Source organism: Meles meles, chromosome 3 (assembly GCF_922984935.1).
Source record: "Meles meles chromosome 3, mMelMel3.1 paternal haplotype, whole genome shotgun sequence".
NCBI lineage: Eukaryota > Metazoa > Chordata > Mammalia > Carnivora > Mustelidae > Meles > Meles meles.
Window position 1 is genome coordinate 39,168,541 of NC_060068.1, and position 8,364 is coordinate 39,176,904.

The following is an 8,364-nucleotide window of genomic DNA, read 5'->3' on the forward strand; positions in this document are numbered from 1 at the left end:
TTCACTTCAGGCTCTGCTTTTGTTTTTTATTGATTTATTTATTAAAAAAATTTTTGTTGTTGTTTTGTTTTGATGTCACTTTAAAAGGGATGCCTGGCGGCTCAGTCAGTTAAGTGTCTGCTTTCAGCTCAGGTCATGATCCTGGGATCATAGGACTGAATCTGGGCTCCCTGCTCATTGGAGATTCTGTTTCTCCCTATCTCTGCCCTTCCCCACTCATTCTCACCCATGCTCTCTTTCTCAAATAAAGAAATAAAATCTTTTAAAAAAATCCTTGGGACATCTGGGTGGCTCAGTGGGTTAAGCATTGGCCAGAAATCAGGCTCCTTGCTTAGGAAGGCTCCTGCTTCTCCCTCTCCCTCTGCCTGCCTCTCTTTCTCTGTCAGATGAATAAATAAAATCTTTAAAAAAAAAATTACCCTCAATCATCTATTTTCTGATGATCCTTAAAGAAATTTTACCTTTCTGTCACTTGATATACCTCTAAACCCTTAAACAGTTCCATTTTTCTTGGTAACATGCAATATTTAAGACATGATTTACTTACTTCCTGTTGATTGTTTCTATTCACTGCTTTCACAATTCCTTAAAACAAGAGATTTTGTTCAAAATATATGTTCAGTGAAAATTGGAAACCCTCCAAATGTCCATCAGGCTCTAATATAATTAATTAGCACAGTGGAGTGCTGTAGAACCAAATCAAGTTGTTAAATGTTATCAGTGGCTTAAAGATTTGAGTGGCTAAACATTGACCCTTTCCCCACCATGAATTTCCCTTGTCTTTGCCTCTTCACTTTTTACTTTATACTTGTTAACTTTGGGCAAGAGTACAAAAATAGACATTTGTTAGAAAAAGTCAGGTCATACACAACATATAAAAGTGATCTTGTCATTCTTTGGTTCACAATCCTCAAAAGTCTTTGTATCATCACAGAAAATTGAGCCTTACCGGAGCCTTCAAAACACTGCATGTTATGCACGCCAGCTACCGTCTGACCTCATCAACTTCTGTTCCCCAAATGACTCACAGTATGTTAGCCATAATGATCTCCATCTTTTTTTTTTTTTAAGGGGGTGGCAGGAGAGAGAGAAAGAGAGGGTGAAGGGGGCAGAGGGAAGGACAGAGAGAGAGAGAGAGAATCTTAAACAGCCTCCACACGCCTGACACAGGGCTCGATCATGACCCTGAGATCATGACCTAAGCCAAAATCAAGAGTCAGACACTTAACCAACTGAGCCAGCCAGGCACCCCAGATCTCCTTCATCCTTGACTATCAAAATGTTTTAGCCCAAGGCTTTATACTCATAGGCACGGCTCTCCTCTCTTTAAATATTCACATGGCATGTCCCCTGATTTCTTCCAGGCCTTTCCTTCAATGTCACCTCCCCTCGCCTGATGCCCATTAATCTACCAATTTTTCTCTGCTGAAGTTTTTGACCACCTCTACCCAGTGTGCCCATTTTTGACCCTCCTCCCTGCCTTTGTTAACCACCAGTCTATTTTTTTGTATCTATAAGGGTTTCTTTGTTTTATTTTGTTACAGATGCCACAGATAAGGGACGTCATATGGTATTTGTCTCTCTCTCTGATGGACTTAGCATGGTGCCAGTAAGGTCTGTCCATGTTGTCACAATTGGCAGGACTTCCTTCTTTTTTATTTGATTAATAATCTGTTGTATATGTAGGCCTAATTTCCTGTATTCATTCATGCATCAGTGGAGACTTTGGTTGTTTTTGTGTCTCAACTATTGTGAGTATATGTGTATTAAAATGGGGATATAGAGATATATACATATATATATTTTTTGAGATAGAAATTTCATTTCTTTTGAATCAATGCAGGTAGAGTTATTAGAGCACATGGTAGTTCTATTTCTGAGTTTTTGAGGAACTTCCACACTATTTTCCATAGTGGGTGCAGTAATTTACATTCCTTCTTCTTCCTCTTCTTCTTTTTTTAAATTTACATTCCTTCTAATAGGGCACAAGTATTCCTTTTTCTGAGCATCCTTGCCAACACTTGCCATTTTTGGTCTTTTTTTGATAGTAGCCATTCTCTCAGATGTGAGGTGATGCATCATTGTGTTTGTGGTGTGCATTTTCTCTAATTTTGAGCACCTTTTCTTGTACCTGTTGGCCCCCTGTATGTCTTTGGAAAAACATCTATTTGGTTCCTCTACCCCTTTTTTAATTAGGATTTTTTTCCTTCAGAGCTGTATGTGTTATTTATATATTGGCTGTTGACTACCTACTAGCTAGATAATCTGGATGATGTACAAATGTTTTCTTTGGTTTTGCAGGCTGCTTTTTAATTTTGTTGGTGGCTTTTTTTTTTTTTTTTGGCTGCACAGAATTTCTTAGGTTGCTATAGTCCCATATATTTTGTTTGTTTTACTCTAGTTTCTTTTGCTTTTCTGTCCCATCCAAAATATCATTGGCAAGACTGCTGACATAGAGCTTACCCCTCTGTCTTCTTCTATGAGTTTCATGGATTCCAGTCTCACACTTAAGTCTTTCATCTATTTCAAGGTGACCTTTGTGTATTGTTGAAAATAGTGGTCCAGTTCCATCCTTTCGCATATGGCTGTCCAGTTTTGCCAACCAACACCATTCAGTAAGGATACTGCCCTTTCCCCACTCATTTGTCTTTATCTGACTGACTTTACTTAGCATAATGCCAACAGGGTCCTTCCATGTTGTCATAGTTGGCAGGATATCCTTTTTGTTATGGCTGAATAAGAGTCTGTTGCCTATATAGGTCACATTTTTTTATCCATTCATCCACCAGAGGGTACTTTGACACCTTTTTGGCTCCTTTGTCGTAAGTTAATTAGCCACGTACGCAGGGGCACATTTCTGGCTCTTGACTCTGTTGGACTGATCTGTGTCAGTGTTGATGCCAATACCGTACTATTTAGATCGCTATAACTTCTGTAATATAGTTTGAAATCAGTAAGTACAAGACCTCTAGCTCTGTTCTTCCATCTCAGGATCACTTTGGCTATTTGGGATCTTTTGTCCCATGCAAATTTTAGAATCATGTTTATTTTATTGATGTGAAAAATGCCATTGGAACTCTGGTAGGAATTGCATTGAATCTATAGATTGTTTTGAATATTACCGACATTCTTATCAGTATCGATTGTTCCAATTGCAGTGTGTATTTACATTTATTTTATTTATTTATTTATTTATAAAAGATTTTATTTATTTATTTGACAGAACAGAGTTCACAAGCAGACAGAGAGGCAGGCAGAGAGAGAAGGGGAAGCAGGCTCCCCGCTGAGCAGAGAGCCCAATTCTTTTTTTTGTTGTTGTTTATTTACAGCATAACAGTGTTCATTGTTTTGGCATCACACCCAGTGCTCCATGCAGTATGTGCCCTCCCTATTACCTACCACCTGGTTCCTCAACCTCCCCCCCCCCCCACCCCGCCCCTTCAAAACCCTCTGGTTGTTTTTCAGAGTCCATAGTCCAGAGAGCCCAATTCTGGGCTTGATCCCAGAACCCTGGGATCATGACCTGAGCCCAAGGCAGAGGCTTTAACCCACTGAGCCACCCAGGTGCCCCTACAATTATTTTTGTCTTCAATTTCGTTCATCAGTGTCATAATTTTCAGGGTATAGGTCTTTTACTGCCTTGGTGAAATTTATTCCTTTGTATTTGGTCTTTTTGATGTAATTAGAGGAGTATTTTTTTTTAATTTCTCTTTGATGCTTCCTTATTAGCTGATAGAAATGCCAGTGATCTTTGAATAATGATTTTATAATCTGAAAATTTACTGAATCCATTTGTTCTAGCAGATTTTTGTATATATTTTCTATAGGTAATATGTGATCCATCCGTAACGACAGGTTGACTTCCTCCTTTATGACTTGGTGCCTTTTATTTTTTCTTGTCTAATCGCTCCGGCTAGGACTTCCAGTACCATGTTGAATAGAAATAGTAAGACTAAGTATCCCTGTAGTGCTCCTGGTCTCAGAGTAAAAGCTTTCTTTCATCTTTTCATGGTTGAGTTTGGTGTTAGCTGTGGGCTTCTCTTACATGACCTTTATTATGTTGAGGTATGTTTTCTCTATACACTTTGTTGAGACTTTTGATCATGAAAGGGTATTGAATTTTGTCAAATGGTTTTTCTGCTTCTATGAGGTGATCATATGATTTCTATTTTTAATTTTGTTAGGATGTATCACATTGATTTACAGATCTACAGCCATCCTAGCATCTCTGTAACACATCCTACTTGATCATTTTTCTGTAAAAATATGTTTTATGTATCTTCAATGTATTGCTGAATTCTTTTTGTTAATGCTTTGATGAGGATTTTTGCATTTATGTTTATTAGAGATTTTAGTTTGTGATTTTCTTGTATTCTTGTCTGGTTTTGGTATAGGAGGATGTTTGCTGGAATAGAAGGCCTGGATATGCGACAATCAGAATAGAGATATAGGTTGAAAGTGTTCTTGTGTGGAAGGGACAACAGAGAGGCAGGCATGCTTAGAGTGAGGTGGGTCGGGGAGAAGTGTGAGGAGAGGGGGTTAGTAAAGTAACAGGAGTCCATTTTATGCTGGGTTTTGTAGGTTATAGGAAGGATTTTGGCTTTTCCTTAGAGTTACATGGAGAGTTAATAAAGTTAACTGAATTAAATGGTACACCATTTCAGGGGCACCTGGGTGGCTCAGTGGGTTAAAGCCTCTGCCTTCAGCTCAGGTCATGATCCCAGGGTCCTGGGATCAAGCCCCACGTTGGGCTCTCTGCTCCGTGGGGAGCCTGCTTCCTCCTCTCTCTCTGCCTGCCTCTCTGCCTACTTGTGATCTCTGTCAAATAAATAAATAAAAATCTTTTTTAAAAAATGGTACACCATTTCAACTCACTATTAAAGGGAGTTGAAATGACAACTCTTGACGAGGAAAATTTTCTGATGTTCAACTCTTTAGGAAATAGAAAATCCAATGCAGACCACAGGTGCATCTATCTTTAGGAAAATCAATGATACCAAATGCCTGAATCCCATCAATCCAAACCTTACCTCTAATAATTCCCCTAGTACGTGTCTCATTGGGTTAAGTTCTAGTTAATCTTTTGTTAGAAAATACCAGTTTTATAAGGCAGTTATTAGAACTTGTAATAGTTTTGTATTCATTGTTCTAGTTGGGAAAAATTTTGATAATTTAATTTAGAATATCACTAAAGTAACTGGTCATTTCTTATAAGTAAAAGAAAGAACAGTGTGTTGTATGCAACCAATGAATCACTAAATTCTACCTCTGAAACCAATAATATAGTATATGTTAATTAAAATTAATTTAAATAAAAAATTAAAGAAAACTATATATTTTATTAGATATTCCAGAATTTTAAACTGTTTCTTACAGTAAATAGTAAATGTTACATCAATAGGATTAAAATGAATCACTAAGATTTAAAATATATAGCTGAGGCATTAGTTTCATAGAACAGTTCATGTCTATTTATGCTATTTCTGCTATTTTGAATTTGATTCAATCAGACTCTATACCTGTTGTATCCTCCAGCTTTAATATATATATTTTAATATATATAAAATTTTAAATATATATTTAACATATAGTTTAATATATTTTAACACATACATTTTAATATATTTAATTTATTTTAAATAAATATTTTAATATACAATATGTATTTTATGCACACACATATATGTGTGTGTATATGTGTGTGTGTGTGTGTGTGGGTGTGTGTCTATATCTATCTATTTATTTATTTATTTATTTACTTTTTCCCTTCTGAAGCGATACCTTGTGGGGTTATTCATGACCGGCTGACATCCCCATGATTTTTCCATTACATTCAGCTCTCAGAAAATACAGGTATAAATTTATAATCCAATACAAATGACTATCAGTTCAAATGTTACCTTTCCTAGAACACTCTGCAGGAACAGAGTGGGGGTTTATCTGGAAAGATAGCACACAGATTACAGGCAAAGGCAAACTGGTAAGCATCGTGTTGGCCAGGAAATGTTTGCATGGGGGCTGAAAGATCATGCCTGGAAGGCCATAGGTGCCTCTATCCCTCAGGCAGCTCAGGGTCACTAACCTCACTTCTGGGGCGATAGCTGGAATCATAAGAGCACCTGACAACCAGGGAAAGAACAGTTCTTAGGAAAATAAAGCCAACTCCCTTACATGAGCCCATGTCCTGTACTTAAATGCCTGCACAGGCTCTAGGGTCCTGCATTTCCAGTTTTCCAGGGGCTTCCCAGGATTTAGTATGAATCCCAGTTAAAAATGGGTATTTACCCTAAGGATACAGATGTAGTGATCCGAAGGGGCACATGTACCCGAATGTTTATAGCAGCAATGTCTACAATAGCTAAACTATGGAAAGAACCTAGATGTCCATCAACAGATGAATGGATAAAGAAGATGTTGTATATATACACAATGGAATACTATGCAGCCATCAAAAGAAATGAAATCTTGCCATTTGCGACGACGTGGATGGAACTAGAGCGTATCATGCTTAGTGAAATAAGTCAATCGGAGAAAGACAACTATCATATGATCTCCCTGATATGAGGACATGGAGAAGCAACATAGGGGGTTGGGGGATAGGAGAAGAATAAATGAAACAAGATGGGATTGGGAGGGAGACAAACCATAAATGACTCTTAATCTCACAAAACAAACTGGGGGTTGCTGGGGGGAGGTGGGATTGGGAGAGGGGGAGTGGGCTATGGACATTGGGGAGGGGAGGCGAACCATAAGAGACTATGGACTCTGAAAAACAACCTGAGGGTTTTGAAGGGTCAGGGGTGGGAGGTTGGGGGAACAGGTGGTGGGTAATAGGGAGGGCACGTTTTGCATGGAGCACTGGGTGTTGTGCAAAAACAATGAATACTGTTATGCTGAAAAAAATAAATAAAATGGGAAAAAATAATTGATTTTTAAAAATCTTTAAATAAATCTCAAGTTCGCTCATTCTCCACTTTGTTCTCCTATGCCCATTAAATTTTACCAGGAGTCAATGAATGTCAAAAAAAGTCAACAGCCCAAAAGGATATAGAACATTTTTCTTTTTCAAAGCAAATTGGTCAGAGAAGTATGCAGGAGAGCTATTTAAATACGGTGATATGAATCTCTAAAAAAAAAAAAAAAGTCATTAAAAAGCACCTTATGATTGTTAGTGTGACCATAGGGAATTGCCCTGAAAAGTCCTAAGGGATCCACTTGTGATGTTAGTTGTGTGACTTAATTTACTCCACGTCTCTGAACCTCAGTTTGCTCATTTGAAAAACAAAACAAAACACACATTTTCATTCAGATCAAAATATTTAAAACTTTTCTTGTGATTTCTGTCTTCATCCATGATAACTCTGTTTAAATTACAGATACTTGGAGTTCTCCTAGTTACCTGATTGATGATTTTTAATTTAATTTTCTGTGGCCGGAGATCATGCCTCATATCATTTCAATTCTTTTAAGTATATTGAGGCTTGTTTGATGGCAATACATATGCTTTAGTAGTGCACAAGGTAGATGACATTGACCGTAAGAATGTGCTGTGAAATATTTATTCTGCAATTGTTGAATATGACGTCCTTTAACTGCCAATTAGGTCAGGCGGTTAATAGTGTTGTTCTGACCGTTCAAGTCTTTACTGATTATTTTTGTCTACATGCTCTACCAATCACTAACTTCAAATGATTGTATAATTGCTTATTTCTCCCTTTAGTTCTGTCCATTTCTCCTTCATGTATTTTAAAGTTCTTTTATTAGGTGCATATACTTTATAATTTTTATTTCTTCTTGATGAATTGTCCTTTCTATCATTATGAGATGTCCCTCTTTACTCTTGAAGCCTGCATTATAGCAATCACTCTACAGTTCCTAAGCGTCTTGTGTTACACATGTCTTTCTATCAATGTATTTTTGAACTATCTGTATTTTAAATATAGAGATTTTATCTTATAGATAGCATATAATTAAGTCTTTTTTTTTTTTTTTTTTTAAAACTTAAATGGTTTATTATTTCTTAATATTTCATAATCTTTCAAAGTCTTAAATTTGTTCCACATATCATTGTACATACATATTTTTTCTAAGAGTTTCTGGTTTCCATCAGATATTCATATCTTGAATCAGATCAAAGATATTCATACATATTCGAAAACACCAGACAAATAAGCACATCAAAGTTTGCATATTCTTTCTCTTCCCCTCCCCCACCCTGTGCCAAGCTTATGGAAGCACTTGGCAAATGGTCAGTTAATTCCAATAAATTATTACTGCTTTACTAGAGAGAATTCAGCCTTGAGCATCTCCTAAAGAAATACACATATGACCTTTGTTATAAACAAATGTCATCAATTTCACAAA